This window comes from Zonotrichia leucophrys, unplaced genomic scaffold, assembly GCF_028769735.1.
Source record: "Zonotrichia leucophrys gambelii isolate GWCS_2022_RI unplaced genomic scaffold, RI_Zleu_2.0 Scaffold_41_468701, whole genome shotgun sequence".
Lineage (NCBI taxonomy): Eukaryota > Metazoa > Chordata > Aves > Passeriformes > Passerellidae > Zonotrichia > Zonotrichia leucophrys.
In genome coordinates, this window is record NW_026992246.1 from 98,797 (window position 1) to 121,606 (window position 22,810).

The window sequence follows — 22,810 nt, forward strand, 5'->3', positions numbered from 1 at the left end:
AAATGGAGCTGAAAGAGTTACTATTAACTCCAAATGAGGAAAAATTGGAAATTCCAATGTTTAGTGAAACAGAGGAAAAAAAAAGAATTTAACAAGATAGGAGGTGAACAAGATGAATCAGGGAAATAGAAAATTCCTGATGGAAGACAATTACATAATAAAATGCTTACTAGGAAAATATTAGAAGTCATGCATCAGAAAACCCACTGGGGTAGTCAGGCTTTGTGTGATCATTTTTTTAAGGAACTATGAGTGTCTGAAAAACGCCAATCACTTGTTTTTAAAATTTCAAAAGTTTAATAGTAATAAAATGGTTTAAAAAAATACTAACACAATTAGAGTAATAACAATTGGGACAAATTAAATTAGGACAATATGAGACAATAAAAACAAAGAGCTACGGACGTCCGGGTACCTTTTTCTGGGCATCATGAGCCCGAAAAAGGACCCCCATTTACAAAGGATTAACCCTTAAAAGCAATAGCCTGTTGCATACTCATACACTTCATACATGATGTATAAATTCCATTCAAATACAGGATTCTGCCTGATCATCATCAACTTCTTCCTCCGAATCCTAACAGCACCTTTGAGGCGGGAAGAAGTTCATTTCTTCTGATAAGATGGCAATAAATTCTTTTTCTCTGAAAGATTTAGATGTCCTGTGGCTGCTATCTCGCTGCGAGTCCTTTCTTTTAAAAAAGTATCCTACATAGCATCATTTCTATTTCAACAATTTTTATAACCTAAAACTATATTTAACACACTACTTAAGAGAATTAATACAACATTACTTTCTAATACAACACATATAATATTCATTTTAATATTTGCGAAAAGCCAATCATAAAAGGCATGCATTTTTCACAATTCCCACTCTTATTCTTTGTAAATCATTGGGCTTGAGCAATATTTCTTGCCTACTTGCATCTTCTGGACTATGCTGGCAAAATAAAACAGGGGATTACGCAAGGAAGAAATATAAAAACAGTTGTAACATAAATGAGCCTTGCTTGGTCTTATCCTATGGAAGCTATTACAGCTCCAGAGCTCAGTCCCCAAGGGGACTGGGTGCCAGAAGCCAGCTCGCTCTCAGACCAAGGCCACGGGTCAGCCCCTAGCAAGCAGGGAATATTCAGCTCTTAGTGATTAGGCAGCTCTTGTGATTTCAAGCTCTTTGCTTGCTAGGTAGCTTTTCCCTTGGCCTAAGGCTCCAGCAGACGGTAGAGAGAGGAGAAGCAGAAGACACCGGCTGTTCCACGTGTATGGCTTTATTGGAGGGTCCGTGAAGGGTCTCAGCTCTTCTTCTTCCAAGTTAGTAGGGGTACAGTATGCTACTTTTATACCCTTGGCCCGGATCCAATCCTGACCAATGGCAAAGGTGTTAGAGTGACCATAAGTGACCAATAGTAAGGTTAACACAGTATTGCCTTACATGGTATAGGGATAGGGTATAAGGCGGATGTGGCTGGAGACAGGAAACTTCTTTGCCGCTGTGTCAGCATTCTATTCTCCAAGGGGCCCTGGCTAAACCTGAGGGGTTTACTACAGTAACACATAAAATTAAAGATCTTAATTTCTTCTAATACATTAGGTTTAAACATTGTTTTCTAATTTTTGGACTGGTACCTGGGTTATTATATGCATATATATATTTTTCTTCTTTGATTTCTTTTGCTTTTTCTAGAATGACTTTCCTGTAGTCATCAATTTTCAACAATCTGATATATTAAACTTTCCACAAACACCCTCGTTTTTAACCAATAAATAGTCTAAATCCAACCTATTCTGATACACTACAGTTTTTGTTTGGCTTAGCTGACTTGATATTAACTCTAATGCCTGGGCAGCTGTTGCAGTGTGTTGCAATTTCCTGTTTTACTTCCCAGTCCCTCCCCAGGTGTGGCAATACCCCTCTCCCTTCCCCCTCGCCCCCTTGCTGAGTGAGTTCTGTCAATCAGGCTTAACATTCCAGCAAGGCCTTGTGTGGTTGGTCAAGTTCAAAGGATGCTCTTCAGGGCTGGGGGTCATTGGCCTGTCTGGGTGTCATTGTCCCCCGAGACCCTGCCCCTCCCACCTGGTTGGTGGCTCACCTGTCCCTTCCCTCCCCCTTCCCCCGGAGCTTAAAAAGTCACTCAGGCCATGCGGTCGGTATTCTGTTGGAGCTGTGACATAAGATTCAGACGTCTGTGACCATGGAATAAACTCTGGATATAAACCCACCGACAGAATCCGTCTCCTTTCCCTCCTCACCATAGCCTGAAGCCTTTCCACCAGAGGTAAACTGAGTTTCTAACATTGTCTGGACTTGTTCCAGTGCCTGCTGCCACATACAGCCAGCCAAAGGTGTCTCTGAGGTGAAATACCACAGTTGCTGCCTTTGGCCAAGGAGCAGGGGTCAGATGAGCCCAGGCACAATCTACCTAGTAATATTGGGATCCTATTCCAATAGGCGGCATTATTTGCTAAAATTTCTATACCTGCTTGGAGTTTTGTAATAAGACTCAATAGATAATTTGGGGTCAATACAGAGTTAAATTGCTGTGCTGGTTCTACCTTTTCTTTTACTATTTGTTTTTTTTTACTGACTCTTGAACCATATCGTCAAGATTAAATGTAAAACAAATAAGTCTCTCTCCTTTTGGACATTCAATTCCAAATCTATTATCACTTTTTCCTAAGTTTCCTGTAATCCAATAATTTAGTGTTTTGCCAACAGGTTCTTAATTTGGATGGGTGTCCTGGTTTAGGGCAAATTTGTTAAAGAATCTGCAAAGGAGGGCCCCTCCAGAAAGCAAACCCACACGGCCCCTCCCCCCAACCGGTTCGGGAAGAATTCCTCGGAGAGAAGTGGAAAGAACATGTTTATTTAACAGGCACAGCACCCCCCAGCACACAAAATGAACAATACCGGATGACACTGCTCTGAAAAAGGTGACAAAATCAGAAAGTCTCTTTCAGGGGTGGTTGTTACGTTAGTCCCTCCGTCGCTGGGGCAGCTGCTGCAGGCCAAACGGTGCAAACCCTCAGGGTTCCCAGGTTCCAGTCCGGAGCAGGTTCGAGATGGTCGAAGAAAAAGGAGAGAAGAAACAGTCCAGGAAGGAATTTGGACTGTTTAGCTAAACTAGCTAATAAGCAGAAGCAAAAGCAAGCAGAAGCGAGAGCAGAGAGAGAGCGAGCAAAGCAGGAAGCCAAAAGCAAAAAGCGAAAAACAGCCCTATGTACTGCCCGTCTCTGTGTCCCTGATAAGAGAAACCCAAACAAAACTTTCACTCTACAGAGGCAGTCTTAAAGGCACAGAACATATGAATGGGGATACAAGCATCATAACGTCACCCCAGGAAAATAGGTTATAACAGTGGCTGTTGACATAGGTGTGTGTAATAAAAGAGGAACTTTGGTTTCTTTCCATGTGATGCTTTCTGTAGCATTTGTGACACGATCTTGCTGGTATCCCAAAAGGGAAAAGAGAACAGATGAGTGCCAGAAACAGGAATAACAGAGGTCCAGTATGGCTTATACTCCCACCTCCCATGCCTGTGAGGTTGCAACCCACAGCAGGTGTATTTGATCTTCTGGTGGCAAAATACAGAGGCCAATCTGGTGTTGCCCTCTATTTCCTTGTCACATTCTCTTAACTAATTTCCAGGCAAATAGTTTTTGACACCCTTTAGCTGTGATCTCCCACCGTTCCTCAGGTATCTCTCATTCAACAGGCACTAATAATTCCTATCCACAAAACTAAGCTATTACTTTAACACTTTTTGCAATAAGAGCATAAATTTTGTGAACTACAATACTAATTATTCTCACAATTCAAGCATTTACTTATAATCCAGCTAGCATGTCCAGTATTGGAATTTATCAAATAAAGTTTACTAATGGAAATGGTAATTCCCCTTCTCCCCTGTACAATTTCACAGGCTAAGATCAGAATACAACAGTCTTGATCCTTCTATCTGAAGCATTCCTCCCCCAAGGAGATGTTTTATTCAGGCAGTGCTTGAAACCAGGGATATAAGTGTTATCTTATTTCTTAATTCAGTGTTATTCTTTGTACATTTCGTGGATCATTTGGGTTTTCCCAAACTATTACCACTCAGTCCCCATTGGAAAGTCAGTTCGGTATCACCCAGTTTAAATGTGATAGTCCATTCCTCAGGTTTCTTCAAAAGTCTTTTGATTCTGCTGGCATGAATTCACCCTCTTTCCATGATTCTGATTGTTGCTTCAGTAGTACCTGGAAAGGACTACTTAATAGCATAGTAATAAAAGAAAGATAATACTGCATTAATGTCTACCATTCACTTTTCTTCCAAACTTTCTGGGTTTAGCTAAAAACTTTCTCCACAGCAGCCTCTTCGTCTTCTATCCAGCTGTGCTAATAGCTGCAGAGACAAATTCTTCTTTCTGTGAGTTACAGTTAGTTAAATAAGAAAAGCTAGACGAATTTTAACACGAGATGTATCACATCTATTGCTTTTTACTTTTTGGGTAGCATTTAATTGTTTTAGCCTTACAAATCCATTCTTCAGGAAAAAGCTTTTTTTAACAGCAAACAAAACACACAAAAGAAAAACTTCTTACTTAAGAAAAACAAACCACTTTGTGAGGTTAGGATTCAGCAATCTCTGCTTTGATTTTATCTTTTAGTGCTAGCCCCCTCCCCCTCTTTTCACAGCTTTGCTGTCAACCGTTCTTTGCCCTACCCCCGGTGCTGCCACTTTGCTGCAGGGCCAGAGCAGGGGAGAACAGCCACGGACATGGGGACCCTGGGGGCTGCCTTGGGTCCCTTTTGCGCCCTCTTTCTCTCTTCTTCTCTCTCTTTCTCTTTCCTTCTCTCTCTCGGCCCACTTACCGGGCCGATGCTGCCATCCTGGACTCGGGACCCCGACAGTCTGGGAGCCACCCCGGCAGTCCTGCCACGGAACCAGCCTGCTCCTGCCCGGCAAAACTGTGTCATCTGTTCCCAGCACCGCCGCCGGTTCACCTCCATGGATCGGTCCCTGCCGCAGCCTCCGAGACCCTGCTGCTCGTAGGGAGCGGTCAGACCACTCTCAACCTTGACAACCCCAAACTTGGCGTCCCCAGGTGCTCCTGACATTCTTTTTCTTTCTCTAGTCAACTTATCCTCTTTTCCCTTCAAGGAGGGCCCGTTCTGCTAAACCCTTTCTGGACCTCAGTTCAGCATTGAATAACCTCCTAACAACCATGTGTTAAGACACTTCCCTGCCTTTCATGCAAAAAACCCGCATTCACACTTCTGCTCTCTTCTAGCACCAAGATGTCATCACTCCACATTCCAACATCTCAGAGTTTGCTAACCACCCCCCTACTTCAACTTCTCTTTCTTCTCACTTGTTTTCTTGGGTTTTTTTGTTGTTTTTTTTTTTTGTTTTGTTTTGTTTTTTGTTTTTTTTTTTTTTTTTTTTTGTTTCAACACACCTGAGACGGTATGAGGTGAACCTAATTTACTTCCAAAAGTAAGCTTACAACTTTCTTTTACTCGGATTGCAGTAGCTGTTATAACTTAAATACATACTGGCTAGCTGTGGCTTACTGGGTCTAACATCTTTGATATATAAGCTACTAGATATATTTTTTTACTGTTCCTCACTCCTGAATTAAAATTTTAGGAGCTACTCCATTTCCTGTATTTATGTATAAATGATAAAGGATTGTTCTAACAAGGGCAAGCTTAAAGCTGTTGCTTAGGCTAGTTTTAACTTAACTCTTTTAATTTAACAATATCTTCCTTGCTCCGTTTTATATCATCTCCTTCTGTCAATTTTTCATACACAAATTTTGCTGCTTGTGTGTACCTCTCAATCCATAATCTATAATATTTCAATAATCTAGGTAATTTTCTGATCTCCCTCTTTGAAGAGGGAGGGAGGAGGAATAAAAATCTTGCAATTTTCTCATGGTTGGGTTACCAGCTACTTTTATTAATAAGAGTCTAAGATATTTTACCACTGGGTAGTGAGTCTGAGTTTTTATTAACCTCCCTAAAATCTTGTACTAGTCTATAGCTCTCACTGGATTTCTTTACTGGGGGAATAGGGGTATTATGAGGAGACATACAAGGTTCTAATGCCCCATCCTTTATCAGTCCTTCTATTACTGGCTTCAAACCTTCCCGTCCTTCTAAAGATACAGGATACTGATGTACACATATGGGACAATCTTCTCTCTCAGTTGTAACCCTTATGGGGTCAATATCTAATCCTCTTGGCCTAATTTTAAAACTCTAGCTGTCATTTTCCCATTTTCTGGTAAAACTCCTGTTTTAATTGCACCTGTAAGACTCTTCCCAATAAGTTGCTACCTGCCCCTGGGACGAATAAGACATCCCCCATCCAAATTTTAGTTTCTTCCCTCAATTACCACATCTTTAATGACCGGAACTGTAAAACTTTCTCCTTTTGCCCCTGTTACTTTCACTGTACGTTTGCTCACACTATAGCCTTTTGGAATATTTAAGAGGCAGGTTCTTTCTGCCCCTGTGTCTACAACAAATTCCAATTCTTGTTCTTGGGGACCCACTTTTAAAGTTATCACAGGCTCCAGATGGTATTTGTCCCCTAAAAAATAAAGCCTATGACCTCCCTATTTCTCCTCTGTGCCTGATAGTGGAGCCCTGGAAAAAGTTAAAGATAGAATCTAAAATGTTAGTCTTTGTGCTTTCCCAGATCAACTGCACCTGCGTAAACAGTATGATAAATTATATAGTTGTTAGATGTGATGATTGTTTAGTAATTAAATATAATTATTCTATAACCATAAGAAGAATAATGAGAAACTATGTTGGAAATTCAGAGAGGGGCTAAATTTATGTATACAATAGAACAATATAAGTTTAATAATTAACATGAAAGTTAGATAATGATAGAGTATACAAACATGATCATTTCGGATGTATGGTCGGAGTCAGATTTGGGTTGAATATACCCCTGACACCCAGAGCTCTTAATAAAAAGCACCGCATATAATCCCCCATGATTATGTGCTTTTGAACGCTAACATGCCCATCTCTTTGAAGATTTTCAGATCTTCTGCTTGCTTAGGACCATTTTCCTATTTCTCTTAAGTTTGTTTATCTATTTAGTTGGATTTTCTGCTTTTCCCTTCTAAAAGCTGTCCCTTAAAAACCTTTTTTCTTTCATTTCGCCTCTGATATGCTGTCTTATTTATTCTTTTGATGATGTAATTACAATAATTACTCATGTGTTTCCTCCCCTTATTAGATTGTGCCTGGGCCAGTCTGACCCTCGCTGCTATGCCGAAGGCAGCATCTGTGGTGTATCACCCCAGAGACACCTTTAGCTTGCTGGTGGTTGCAGCCGGGCACTAAACAAGTCCAGGCTTGTTAGGAACTCCGTTTACCTCAGAAAGAAGGCTTCAGGAGAAGGTGAAGAGAAAAAAAGGAGAGGATTCTGCTGGAGGGTTATATCCAGTGGTTTGTTCCATGGTTACAGAGGTCTGAATCTTGGGAAGAGCTCCAACAGAATACGACCGCATGGCCTGCTTCACCTTTTAAGCTCAGGGGGAGGGGAGGGGAGGGGACAGGTGAGCCACCAACCAGGTGGGAGGGGCGGGGTCTCAAGGGACGAGGGACACCTAGACAGGCCAATGACCTCTGGGCCTGAGGGGCATCCTTTGAACTTGCCCAGCCGCACGACACCTTGTTGGAATGTTAAACCTGATTGACAGGACTCACTCAGCAAGGGATGAGAGGGGGAGGTGAAGAGGGTATTGGTACACCTGGGGAAGGGACCTAAAAGTTTGAAACACACCACAACATCCCCTCATTATTTTGACCCCACTCAGGACTTACAGTTGGCATTTTGTCTTCTCTGGGGGTCCCTGTGGATTATCTTTTTTTTCCCAAGCTTTTATTCCAGCTTCTCTGATTAATTGCCTTTCTTCCTGAGAAAAATATTATTTTCATTATAGACCACACCTCTTCTCAAGTATAAACTGTAATAAACGAATTCACCAAATTTAAGAGTCGTATAATTATCTTTATTATTATGCAAGCAAGAGTAAGCAAGGTTCAGCGCTGGGCGGCCAGGAGTCCCCGCTCCTCTTAGGTGCACGCCTTTCCCCCTTTAAAGTTCGCTTTTTATTGTCCCTTTCTTCCGGATTCCTGGATGACGTGGTCTGTCTTCTGCGCTCGCTCCTCTGGTTGCTAGGGGGTCTTTCTCTGCCTTCTGGTGGTCGTGGGATGAAGGCCCCAAGTTTTCCTCTTTGGCCGCTTTCCTTATAAGGCATATCTATAAGTCTAAATTCTACAAGCTAAGCAATTCTTGCAAGGTTAGTAATTGTTACCAGATGTAGCTGTATCTAGTTACAGAGGGTCTCCTATACTTATGAGGGGGGTTTGTAAACAAAGTAATTCTTACGCAGTTAAAGGTTTTACCATATGTGACTGCACATAGGTATACATTATATCCTGCTAAACAAGAGCTGTTTAGCTGTTGTTTTATAATTTAAATTATCTAGCTATTAATGAACAAACGTATTGCTACTTATTACATAAATGTTTGGACCTAAATATTGGTCTAATTGTTCAGCTATGCCTATGGGATCCTCCAAATATCCCTTTTATGTATTTCTTAAAATTTCTGACCTCAGACGAAGTCTAAGGGACATTTTCAAACCCCGGTCCCCCCCTGCTATGGGAACCTCTCTTAATGGAAATAGACCAATCCCTTTATCTCATTCTTTTTGGATTTTTATCTTCTATAGCCTTTCTCCCGTATTTTTAGGAAGAATGAGGACAGCGCTTTCTTTTAATTGAACTTGCAGTGTTTCGATAAGGTGATTCCTTTAGAGAGTTCCCCTGACCAGCCGGAGCTGTGGTTACCAAGGGAACGGGGCTCGGGGCAGGACGGGTGGAACTCGGCATGACTCTGAGTCTCGGTCCGCTAAAGGTGGGGTCTGCAGCCGGGATCGCCCGAGGGGCTGTTCCGGTGCAGGCCGAGCTGGAGCGTGGATCGCCTCCACATGGCTAATGGTGGCTGATCCGGCAGAGACAAAGCAGACGACTGACCCTGGCTGCAGCGGCGGTAGCCGACCAGAGTCAGGGCAGCCGGGGATGGGACAGACGGGACAGACGGGACCTCCCCCTTGGTGCGGTCAGCGCGGTAACCACGTTTCCACACGGCAGGACAGACCCACACTCCCCCCGGCGCGGCCAGCGTAGCGGCCGTGGGCCAGGCAGCCGGGACTGAGGCAGACGGACTGTGCCGGAGCCGGCACAGGGGCTGGGAGGGTGGTGCAGCTGTGAACGAGTGGGGGAACAAACGGGAATGGATGAAGTAATATTTTGATATTTTGCTCCCAGCCCTTTTCTTTTGCCATTTTTCTTTTATTGCTTTTTAAAGATGTTATTTTTTAAAAGCCTCCGCCCCCTTCCCCCCCCCCCCCCCCCCAGCATGTGGTATATTCTTTTTCTTCTGGATTAAACGGTTTTTTACAAATACATCCAGAGCTTAACAAATCCAAACTTCTGCTTGGATACTTTGAAATGGTCGACGAGTATGATAAAGCCCCGATCTTGGCCTTATCAACTGATCGATGCAGGATGGTCCGGGTACTCAGATCCTCTGGGAGACCGAGTGCCCGAATACCCAGTCAGCTCGCAGCCGTGGCTACCCTTAGCAAGCTCAGTGATTGTCAGCTCTTTTGTGATTATCAGCTGTCTTAGGATTTCAGCTCGAGCTGGCTTACTAGGGCGCCCTTGGCTGAGGCAGAAGCAGACAAGAGAGAAGAGAAGGAGAGGTCCTGGCATTCCACAGCGATGGTTTACTGGGGAGTCTGTGAAGGGTTCCAGTGACAGCTCTTCTGTCGAATGGGCTAAAACAGCCCCTTTTTATAGGGTATAGGGGGATCCAAACTTGTCCCATAGTAAGGGTCAGGGAGAATGACCTAAGAAGTTACAGAGATAAGCTATGGGGTGGGGGGGTCGAAGACAGGAGCTTATTTTGCTGTCTCATCATGACTCAGTAGTTCTCAGCCCTCCATGGAGCTCTAGCCAGCTCCATAGAGTCTGCTACAGATGAGCTAACTCAAGACCTTCTCATGTTGTTTTTCTCATCACCCTTTTATTTATCCTTTGGCAAATTATACATCTTTCAGTTACTTGTTTTTCTACTCCAAAAATCCTAATGCACTCATGGTTACTTAAAAAAATGAAAAAATGATCACACAAAGCCTGAGTATCCCACTGGGCTTCTTGATACATGTCTTCTACTATTCCCTAGTAAGCATTTTATAATCTAATTGTCTTCCATCAAGATGTTTCTATTTCCCCGATTTATCTTGTTCATCACCTGTCTTGTTTTAATTCCTTTTTACTCTGCTTCCCTAAACTTTGGAATTTCCAATTTTTCCTCATTTGGAGTTAATATTAACTCTTTCAGCTCCATTTTCTTCTGCATCTTTAGCTTCCGGATCTGCCAAATTATTTTCTCTTATTTCTGGGGTCTTTACCTTTTGGTGGCCCTTAATATGTATTATAGCTATCTCTCTTAGGTAATTTTAATGCCTCTAAAACCTCTAAAATAAGTCCCTCATGTACTAATCCTTTTCCTCTTGGATTAAGTAATCTCCCTTTTTAAATTTTTCTTAAGGTGTGTGCTACTCTAAAGGCATACCTTGAATCAATATATAACTCCTTTCTTTTGTGTTAAATATTCTAATGCTCTTCTTAAAGTATATAATTCACAAGCTTGCATGTTTTTCTCATCAACTTCTGCATGCCCTGTATTTTGCAAGGAGTTGTATTTCTGTTTGCTAACATAACTCCCAAAGGGCTACCTTGGGGGTATCTCTTCTAGTATGCTTTTATTCCCCTTTTTTCCCTGTATCCAACTTACTGGTTTTCTGTTCCACTTTCAAGATCTTATCTATTCATCCCCTGCCTCTGTTTCTCACTTTCACTAACAGCTTAAATACCGCTTTTCTTTCAACTACTTACACCCAAAAAAACCCCTTTTTCTCACCCTACTTTTCAATACAATCCACCTCTCTCCAAGGAGATATGGTAAGGCTTAAAATGCACAATCCACATTACCTATACTTTCATTCGTCTACATTCACTCACTTTTATTCCTCATTCACTTTCACACATTCCTTCACACCCTCAAGACAAAAAGTGGATCCCTGTCACCAGAAAATCACAGGTCCCTGTGGCTCCCCCTCGCCTTGGGGTTGGCCTCCGGGGTCTCAGTATCGCCAGGCCTCCAGGAAGGGCCCTGACTCTGGTTGCCTCTGATGCCAGTTCACCTGTGAGGCTGTCTGCGTGTCACTCACGCTCTTCAGCTAGGGCCCCTTCACACGCTCAGGGAACAATATCCTGGCTTGCAGGTCACTCACTCCTCTTTCCACTGCCCACCCGGGAAGTCAAGGCTGATTTTGTGTGTGACTCACTCTCACACACACAAGACAACAATAAGGTACCTTTTACTTTCATATCACGTATTATAAGTTTAGGTGTTACTGGCCAGTCCCGGTACAACTGGATATCCCTCAACCCAGCTGTGTTGTCCAACCCCAGATGCTCTTGGGCATTTTTCCCTCAACCAAGCGGTGTGGTACAACTACAGATGCTGTTGGGCGTTTAATGTTTTTTGGCTGTGTTGTCCAACCCCGGATGATCTTGGGTATGTCCTTGCTTTGGCAGAATTCTGCTCAACCCTGCTCTTGGATGCTCTTGGAATGTAAATCCCTCAACCCAGCAAGTTCTTAGGGGCCCCTCCTGTCCCGTTTCCTAGTGGATTGGGCTAGAAAACATTGCTCCCTACCTCTGAGGGGTCCAACCCCTCCCTAAGACCCAGTCCCAGTTACCCCGGGAGATTCTTTCACTCCTCTAATCACTTGCTTTGTCTCTTTACTGGTCGTTTTTCTCCCGAAAAGACAGAAACGCAGCATGGGAGATTCCAGCACTCACTTGGCAGGTCTGGGACAACCAGTCTGCCTCTCATTCGCAAACATTCATCTCCCCCACTGCCCCCCCGAGAAATACTTACCAATCCGTTTTCCTTCCCGGGTTCTTCGTGCGCACTACTAGTCTTAGGGGGCCAAATACCGCGGTTTTAGGGAGCCTTTTTCCCTTCTCTTTGTTTTATTGTCTCCTTTTGTCCACCGATCGTAACCTGCATCTGTCGGTCACAGTAGTGGAAACAGAGCAAGGCTGCCAAATAGGGCAGGGCGCGCCTTCCCCACTCTGACTCTCCTAAAGCACCGGCAGTGAAGTGATAGTAACCATCCTCTGCTACCATAATTGTGAAAAACGCCAATCACTTGTTTTTAAAATTTCAAAAGTTTAATAGTAATAAAATGGTTATAAAAATAGTAATACAATTAGAGTAATAATAATTTGGACAATCTGAATTAGGACAATATGAGACAATAAAAACAAAGAGCTACGGACATCTGGGTACCTTTTTCTGGGCATCATGAGCCCGAAAAAGGACACCCATTAACAAAGGATTAACCCTTAAAAGCAATAGCCTGTTGCATATTCATACACTTCATACATGATGCATAAATTCCATTCAAATACAGGATTCTGTAGTCATCATCAACTTCTTCCTCCGAATCCTAACAGCTCCTCTGAGGCGGGAAGAAGTTAGTTTCTTCTGATAAGAGGGCAATAAATTCTTTTTCTCTGAAAGATTTAGGTGTCCTGTGGCTGCTATCTCGCTGCGAGTCTTTTAAACAAAGCATCTTACATAGCATAGTTTCTATTTCAACAATTTTTATAACCTAAAACTATATTTAACACAGAACTTAAGAGAATTAATACAGCATTACTTTCTAACTCAACACATATAATATTAATTTTAATATTTGCAATAAGCCAACCATAAAATTCGCATTTTTCACATCGATTCACTTCCGCCTTTTCCTTCACTGCCTGCCCCCACCATGCTGCCAGTGTCTCGGCAATTCCCCCGGCTTTTCGCCCCTCCCCTGCCCCTCACAGCTGTGGATCAAGCCACAGCCTCTCAGGACCCCACTCCTCCCTCCCCGCGAATGAGAGCAGGACACACAGGGTACCTCAAGGCACAGCAGGGAAGGTGTTGTCCCCAGAGGAATGTTGATCTTCAGATTTCACGGCACGGTTGGGCGGGCTCCCAGCTGGGGATCTTCTTCAGCGCCACAGCTCGTGTCCTGGATGGGAGCCAGGCCAGCTGGAGCCAGCGGAGCCTGCGGGGACGCATCCCCGGCTGGCGCTGCAGGCACCGCTGCTGATGAACCAGCTTCAGGCTGCGGTGCAGGGGGGCTGGATGTACTCTCCAGCGCAGGGCTGCCAGCCGCTGTCACGGAACTGGCTGCCTCTCTTGTCGGCGGCGGGGGCGGCTCCGCACCCTCCTGCGGTGCAGGAGGGGGTGAACCCAGCGGCAGGGCCGACCCACACACACCACACGACGAGGAGGAGGAGGAGGCGATGGTGCCTCTTGCGCTGGCGAATGCAAAGGGGCAGCAGCGACCGCGGAAGCGGAGTTGCTAAAGGCTTCAGTCCCTCCTGCGCATGCTCCGGGAAGCCCGGAGCGAGCCGCTCTGAGTGCTCAGTGGGCAATGTCGCCCCCCCCGCCCCGCCGTGCGGGGAGTGCAGGGAAGGAAGGACCCAGCGGCGGCTGTCCGTGAAAACATCGGTCCTCCGTGAAAACATCGGTCCCCGGCTGGCCACCCGCCCGGGGGGAGGTGCTCCTCCACGTCCAAGTCGGACGTGTCCACTGAGGTGGATTCGCTTTCCAATGGGGTCTGGCCCCTCACTGCCCTGAAAGCATTGGTCAGATCAGTAGTAGTCAAGGTACATTCGCATCTCCCATGAGTTCCCTGCAGAGACAGAGACCCAGTGAGTCCAAGGCCCACGTGAAATAAACAGGGCAGGAGACTTTTTTTCCTTTTAATGCCTTTATTAAAAGTGATCAGCTCAAGATTGGGAAGCTCGACGGGTCTGCAGTCTCCGTCGTCTCTTCCAGGGTGACTCGCAGGAGGAGGATATGCGCAGCTTTGTCCACTAGGGGCAGAGCTGGGGGTTCAGCCCTCGTGGGAGCATTTTGGGTGTGACCCAGGTGTTGATGACCGTCCCTTTCCTCTCCAGGTCCCGGTTTCGGGATGACTCCCGTGCTCAGGGTGAGGGACCACGAAGGGTTTCAGCATCTCTGCAGGCTCAGCACTCCGCTCCTCACGTCTAGACATCACTCCAATTTCTCAACTCTATATTGGCTCGTTGTTTTCGGGGTCTTTTCAGTACGTTTGGAGTAGTAGTCCCTCATGGCATGCTGGTCTTGAGGTTATTTTGCATAGCCCCCTCCTAGTCTGGTCCCCTCTCGTCACTGCCTGGGGAGGGTCCACTCCCTTCACTGTTTTGGGAGAAGAGCCATTAACCCAGCCCCTGCCAGGGCCCTCACCAATACAAAAAAAACCCCATTTAACGACAACGACTTGTAATTATCCTAACAAACAGGTAGCAGGTAGCACTTCAGCACCAACAGTGGTCTGCCTAGTCTTTGTAACCTTTTTCTTCAACAAAAAATTGGCAGGTTTTTTTGTTCTTAACACCACAGATCCAGGGAGGATTCCACATCCACGGGGAAGCCATGAACTTTTGCCCAACTGAAAAGCCTGTAGAGAGCATCTTCCGACAATGGAAGTCTCTTATGACGAATCATATGTTCCCACACTGTAAGGGTTACATGCTCTGGCATAGAAATTTGGCCACCCATTTTGCAGGCACCTTTTCTCAACCGCACTCCGGGTTGCGAGCAGTGCTACTGTTGGGAGATTTAAGGCTACGGGGCCAAAACATGGTCCGAAGGGACCGATCTTCTCTAGGAAGACACGGGGAAAGATTACTGTTACCTTTCCGGAAAAGCACAAGGTGTCCGGTTACCAGCAGGCTGCCCGGTGCATCGCAGGTCCTAGTGGGGTCAGACGGAGTCTCAGTGGGGTCCCAGCAAGGTCCTGAGGCGTCTCCCATCCTGCGACTCCACAAAGGGTTGCCGGACATGATTTCTGCGAGAGTTCAGCCTCGGCTGCAAACACAGTCGAATCCATTAGGGTCCTGGTTCTTCAGCCTAGGCTGCACCCAATATCGGGGTCACCAATTATCACTGAAGGAGTCTCTGTATCACCTTTGTCTGTCCCCGATACCCCTTTGGTGATAGTAACCAAAGATAAGTTCATCCCTACAGGCAGAGGTGATATTTCTTGGACAGTAATTAAATTATTAAATTCACCTTTATATGTTGGTATGATACAACACGTGACTGATAGGAAAAATTACATCCCTCAATTTTGACACAGTTACAAATGCCCAAGTTAAACTGAGTTTCATTCACAGTGATCTCATCCACCATTATAGTGGGACATGCTGTTCTGAGGCAGACACAACCTTGTCTTGTGTACATAAGCAAGGTTGTCTGGTTAATGGGATGCATTTCAAAGTGACATACTTTGCTCTGTATCTAAACAAATATCTTTATCATTACTTACATTGCCTTCACATATAAACCCCAATTGTTCCCTCATTGATCAGGGTTCAAAGTTAATAGTTCGCCACATTCCTTCGACCTTTTGTGCCCACATTCTGTGTTCAAAAGGATATAGTATGGTCTCCTTGTGATTTAGTCCTAAAGGAACAATTGGATGTGTTAAGTGTTATAGGTTAGTTGCGGTGGGGAATGAATCACTGTCTAATAAGTCCAAATAAAATGAAATTTATTAATTGATAGAGCAAGAGATAATAGGCAAAGTCAGCGCCCCGGGCGCGCTGGGCGACAGGAGAGTCTCCGCTCTAACACTGTCGCACTCTTCTGATTTTCTGTGGAGTTCTTATACAGTCCTGCTTCCGGGCTGATGTGTAGTACTCTGCGTATTCTTCTGTGTTTAGGTGGTCATAGTCCACCTCCCGGGGTCTGAAGATGAAGGTTGGTAATTTTCCTTTGTCTGATTCCTGGAATTCTTAGACTCAATCTGCTGAGTTCCTGGAATCCTAGGTTTACTGAGCGGATAAGCTGATACTGTGTTATCAATCATAGCAAACCCCCCACCCATATTAACAGTTTACTAAACAGATAAACAAATGTTTGTGAAACCTATTGTCTTTTGGTTTCATCTTCCTTATTCTTTAAAGTCTGGAAATTTACTTAAACAAACTAGAGGTGTTGCAACAGTCTTACTGGAATTACTTTGTCAGCTTTGATGAACAAACTTTAAAGTTTTAACCCATTACATTAAGCTTACTGATGCATCATATATGGTTAAAACAAAAGCTGTTACTATACTTGTTGTGGGATCATAAGTAAAATTAAGTAAAACTCACCAGAACTGAAGTCCTTTTTCTAAATCCAAGTGCAGCGAGGGTGTGGTCTTAAGGTTAGGTGTCCGGCTGGCAGAAGGGCAGCCAACACCCAACTGCAAATGTGTGAACACCCCTCAGTGTCAGAAGGCTTCGGGCTGTGCTCACAGCGGACGGAATCGCTGCTGGCCGACGAGAGTAAAGAGTCCCGACACTCACTGGGGACTTGTCAGATTTATTGTCAACCAGGGAGTGACAGACACCCAGATGTTGAATCTAACGTGTCTGTCGCAGACATTTCTTCATAGAAATCCTTTCTTTGGGATTTGTCCATCTTCTGGGAAGCAGAGCCCCAGAAAAAGAATGTAAACAAATTGATATTGGCTGTTGTGAAATGTGGCAGGTGATCCTGTGATTGGTTCATCTTCCATGTGTATCATTAAGGGCCAATCACAGGAGCAGCTCAGGGACAGATTGCCTGGACACAGAACTTTGTTATTCATTCCTTCTATTCTATTCTTAGCTTAGCAGCTCTCTGCAAGCTCTCTCTTTATTACTTTTAGTATAATGTATTATATATCATATATCAATAAATCCAGCCTTCTGATCAAGAAACAAGATTCTCGTCCTTCTCTCACCACAGCGACCGCCTCGGGTCGCTGTAATACGTGTCTGCCAGTGAGTGACCCCAAACAAAGGGTGCAACAGGATTATAAAGGGGGGAGGAATTCATGGGAGGGGTTTACAAGGAACCAATAGGGGAAGGCAAGGGAGTGGACTTAGGATACCGGGCATGAGAGAAAACCCAATAGAAACAATGTAAAGGAGGGGCCCCGGAGCCACAGCCAATCAAGTCTCCCTAAGCACAGAAGATTCTGGCAAACTAGGAGGAGTGGGGAGTGATTGACTGCGCCCAGGGAGGAGAACAAATTTACATATAAGGAAACACAGGGGAGGGAAAATTATATAACAGAGAGGATTGACATAAATTGTGGCGGGAGTAACCAAGGTAACCAAATGACAGACAATACCATGGCGGGAAGAACTGGTGAGGGCAGAACCATTACAGAAAATGGGGGAGTGATACAGAAAATAGGGGAGTAATTAAATAAACTAACAGAACACACTACAACATCCAAGGCATTATCACAAATAACTTTTTGAATTTCAGCAGAGAATATGCCTTCTCTGTCTCTAATAATTGAAGCTGCCACTGATTGCATCCATAACTGTGCCTATGTACACCCAAAAGCTAAAGAAATGCTCACACTAGCTGTGCCTAAAGCATCAATTGTCAACTGATGATCTCATTCTTCCATATTTTCCCATTCTGGTAATATTTTGGACAATTTCCACTGGCTGGTACCTAATGCCAACAAGGAAGATGGTAAAGGTTGTTGCAATTTAACCATATCGCTACCAAGTGCTATCAATTTGTTCATTAATACTTCTGAATCCATTGTTTTTAGAACCCCTAGTCTTGTTCCCAATAATCCAGTAAGGTCTTTATTCTGTCTAGTCATATAAGGCATATGCTTCTGCAGCGAGGTAGTCCAGTCTATAAAAGAGGTCCTTAAAAATGGAGCACACTCGGGCCGAGGGGCAGAGGCATTCACTTGCATTGCCATCTCTACCTGTTTTAATGACCACTTTGGATTAATCAGCAATTTTTGAATTCCGGCCTTCTTAACAGCATATGGTCCAATTTTGGTAATTATGGGAACCATGGGTTCTAGAGTGATTTGAGTAGTCATGGTTTCTCTCAGTGTTGGTTCTGGTTGAGTTATTTTAACCCTATCCATTTGGGGAGCAGTACAAAACTGAGTTATAATCAATCTTAAAATCTTTGATCGCACAACCTTCTATTTTGAGTCTAAACTCTGGGCAATTAATTAAGCATTTGTCACAGCATTCAGGGTCAATTTGAATAGGTTTCATGGGTTTTTTATGAGATTCATGGAACCCATCCTGGACAAACGCATATTCACATCCCCAAATAGCTTTCCTTTCCCACACAGCTGCATTTGTAACTCTTAGCATCTGATACAGAGACTTATGGGAGTCGGAGTCATAAGCTTTCCCTTGGCACCAGTCACATTGTATGCAAGTGGTACTGCATTAGCTGTGGTTGTAGTGATAATCACAAATTCTACAACTCTCCAGGCTACACCCACTTGATTATCCATTATAACTACAAACTTTTATTCTTAAACTATGCTTATCATTTTACCCACACCCTATTTATTTTCCTGAGAAAGTTTTAATTTCAGTTCATTGTCACCTGGTATAGCTTTCCAGAGTCCTTTGGGAGCCTTCTTCACTTGGGAATGATGGATCCAGGTGCTTTGTTCCTTAATCTTGATTGCAGTGAAGGTGGTGAGGAGCACTTGGAATGGTCCCCCCCACTGCGGTTCCAGAGTCTTCTCTGCAAAAGACTTAACATATACATAATCCCCAGGCTGTGCATCATGTAGTGGTCCATCTAATTCTCGGCTTTGAGCCCCAGTCACATGTTTCTCAATTTCTCAAAGTTGTTTGTTTAGGGCCACTACATATTTGTGTAGAGTTTCTTCCCCTACTTGAGTGGGTGTTGTCCCTTCTTGAATTCCATAGGGCCTTCCATACAGTATTTCAAAGGGACTCAATTTTTTTTTTTACTCTTGGTTTGGTCCGGATTTGTAATAATGCTAATAGAAGAGCCTGAGGCCAAGGTAACTTTGCCTCTTGTCCCAGTCTTATTATTTGCCGCTTAATCAAGTGATTCATTTTCTCCACTTGACTGCTTGACTGAGGATGATAGTATGAAGTTCCCAGTCTATGCCTAAATGGTGGTTAATTTGATGCACAATTTTTGAAATAAAATGTGGCCCTCTCTCTGAAGACATTGTGGCTGGGACTCCAAAGTGTGGTATTATTTCTTGTAACAATGCTTTGGTTACCTCCCACGCTTTGTCAGTTCTCGTAGGGAAAGCTTCTGGCCACTCTGAAGAGGTATCTGTTAACACCAAAGGGTATCGATAACCCCCTTTCCTGGGTAGTTCTGAAAAATCAATTTGCCATTGCTGTCCAGGTCCATATCCTTTTCCAATTTGCCCAAGTTTTGGTTTAGGAATATTTTTGGGATTAGTTTGGAGTCAAAGGCTACACTGACGAGTCACCTGAATCACTGTACCTGTCAAATTTCTGGCTAGGATTCTGTCTTTCCAGTAATTACACAAGGCATCTATTCCCCAATGTTTTTTCTCATGTTCATCTTTCACTAATGACCATAGCATATAAGAGGGGATGACAAGTCTTCCTTTCCCTTCATTTGTAACAGCTCACCCCTCTTGATTATAACTTACATTTTCTTTCTCAATAAGCCTTTTTTCTTTTTTTACTGTACCTTGGCTTACCTTCAATAGAAATTTGTCCATCTGGGATTAAGCCTGCCTCAACTGTCTCAACAACTTCACCTTTAGCTGCTTCTTTTGCCTTTCTGTCCACCAGCTCATTCCCTTCCTCCAATTCAGAGCTCACTTTTTGGTGCACCTTGATGTGCATGATGGCTACCTTTTCAGGTAGCTGGACTGCCTCCAACAGTTTTATTACCTCTTGTGCATGTTTAATGCTTTTTCCTTGTGAGTTCAACAGTCCTCTTTCCTTCCAGATGGCTCCATGCACATGGACTACCCCAAATGCGTACCTCGAGTCTGTGTAAATATTTATTTGCTTTCCTTTTGCCAGCTCTAAAGCCCAGGTTAAGGCAATTATTTCAGCTTTCTGTGCCGAGGTGTTGGTTGGTAATGATCCAGACTATTACCTCTCTGCTTGTGGTAACTGCATATCCAGCATGCCTTTTTCCACTGATGATATAGCTGCTTCCATCAGTAAACCAGGTCTCAGTGTCCTTGAGAGGGGTGTCCTTCAGATCTGGGTGACTGGAGTAGGTAACTTCAATAATCTCCAGGCAATCACGGATCATCGGTTCTCCCATACTGCCACTGAGGAAAGAAGCTGGGTTCACAATGTTATTTACCACAATTTCTGCATCATCTTGTTCTACCATTATGGCTTGGTATTTCAAGAATCTCTGTGGGGAGAGCCAATGTCCCCCCTTTACTTCCAGCACTGCAGACACTGTGTGGGACACTAGCACAGTCATCCTCTGGCCCAGGGTGAACTTGCATGCTTCCTGGATGTTCACTGCCACAACCACTCTGAGGTATCCTGGCCATCCCTTAGCCACTGCATCCAGCTGCTTAGAGAGGTAGGTGACTGCCCTGCGCTACGGGCCCAAATCTTGTGCTAGCATCCCAAAGCAATTCCCTACTTTTTGTGAGAAAACCAAAAGAATGGTTTACTCACATCTGGAAGTCCCAGGGCTGGAGCTGACATGAGGGCCTTCTTCAGTTGGCCGAAGGCTCATGTTTCTTTTTGTCCATTGGAGGTCTCTGTTTCCTTCCGTAATCAAGGCATATAGGGATTTGACTAACAGTCCGTAATTATAAACCCACAGCCTGCACTACCCAGTCATGCTTTAAAAGGTTTTTAGTTCTTTTACTGTCTGAGGCTTTGGGGTCTGGCATATTGCTTCCTTGCAATCTCATCTTAAAGTTCTTTGTCCAGCACCAACCTCGTAGCTCAAATAAACAACTGTTTGTTTCACCGTTTGGGCTTTGTTCTGGGATACTCTATACTCCTGTCAGCCCAAAAAATTTAAGAGGCTTACCGTCCACTCCATACATGCCTCTTGAGTTTTGGTAGCTACCAGGAAATTGTCCACATACTGTAACAGCTGTCCTTCTGATGGAGCTTCCCAGGATTCCAGATCTTTTGCTAGTTGTTCTCCAAATATTGTAGGGGACTTCTTGATCTCTTGTGGCAGAACTCACCATGTGAGCTGGGTTTTGTGTACAGTTTTGGGGTTTTCCCATTCAAATGTAAAAATTTTCTGGCTGGCCTCACGGAGAGGAAGGCAAAAGAAAGCATCTTTCAGATCTAAAACAGTAAAGCATGTTAGTTCAGATGGTAAACAAGTTAACAGAGTATAGGGGTTGGCAACCACTGGGTATAAATCCTCACTTATCTTATTAACAGCTCTTAAATCTTGTACTATTCAGTATGATCTATCAGACTTTTTAACAGGTAAAATAGGTGTATTGAACTCAGACTGGCACTCTTTTAATAGCCCTATCTGTAAAAAGTATTCGATTACTGGGCTAATCCCTTCTTTGTCTTCCTTTCTCAAAGGGTACTGCTTGAGCCTAACTGGTTGTTTTCCTTCTTTAAGCCTAATTTGCACTGGGGGTGCATTCTTTGCTCTCCCTGGTATGTTAGAAGCCCACACCCCAGGAAACACCTGTTCCAGTATTTTCCTGTGAATCTCATCCTCACTTCCAACTTTAGCCTCATTGGTTATTAGCATCAGGCTTAACAATTACACATATTGCTGGTCCTTAACCTCTAAAGTAATCTCTCCATTTTTGAATATTATTTTTGCTTCTAATTGTTCCAATAAATCTCTACCCAAAAGTACTGATGGAGCATTGGGCATATATAAGAACTTATGAATTCCCCATTTTTTCCCAAGTTTATATTTCAATGGCCTACAAAAAGAAGCTCTTTCAGATTGGCCAGTTGTCCCTTTTACCATTACATAATCATCTGTTATTGTTATTAAAGCTTTATTTAACATCAAATACGTTGCTCCTGTGTCTATCAGAAATTCCATTTCCTTTTCTTTGTTCCCTAGTGTCCAGGTTTAGAGCAAATTTGGGGAAGAATCCCCCAAAGGAGCTCCAGTGGGAAAAGCAGATCCAATCAGCCCCTCCCCCCAACTGGTCCGGGAGGGAAAAAATATCTCCTTGGAGAAAGGTGGAAAAAAACTGTTTATTAAACAATAATACCAAAACAATATCAAACAATGAGACCCCTTGCCACTCTAAAAGAGATGACAAACTGAGAAAACCCCGGGTTCAAGCAGCAGCTCACTCAGTGTCTGATCAGTCCCTCCGGTGCCGGAATTGTCGCAGGCCAGGCCTGGCCCAGTGGGCCACAGCTGCAGCTGCCGGTGCTCTCCTGGGTGTTCAGTCCAGAGCAGTTTCAAGAGGTCCAAAGAAAAAGGACAAAAAACAGTCCAGGGAACTTTATTGCCTCAGCTAGCTGAAACTAACTAAAAAGCAAAAGAAGAGCTCTGTCCCGCTGTCTGTTCATCCACAGACAACACAGCCCAGGATCAGGAATGTGGAGGAGGAGTGCAGTGTCTGAAAACAAACTGCGCAGTTCTTCTCTCCCCCCCCCCGTTCACTCTCTGTAACACTCTTAAAGGTACAAAACTTATTATTCAACATAAACAGAATGAGACGATTGGGGATAAAAGCATCATATAGTCAACCCAGGACACCTAGTTTCATTATAACCAGAGGGTCTTCTAGGGTAAGATCCTCCAGCCCACATCAATTTTCCTTAGCATGAGCAACCACCACCCCCCCTTTTTGATCTCTTCTTTGT

General features: G+C 44.0%; 1 long non-coding RNA gene across 1 annotated transcript in view; it reads right to left on the minus strand.

Annotated features, from left to right (window-relative positions):
• LOC135460419 (uncharacterized) overlaps positions 1 to 13,501 on the minus strand; it is a 63,440-nt gene extending 49,939 nt beyond the window's left edge. The window contains exon 1 of the long non-coding RNA XR_010443228.1: positions 13,069 to 13,501. This is a non-coding gene — a long non-coding RNA (uncharacterized LOC135460419). The remainder of the gene's footprint in view (positions 1 to 13,068) is intronic.
• Positions 13,502 to 22,810: the final 9,309 nt, after the last annotated feature.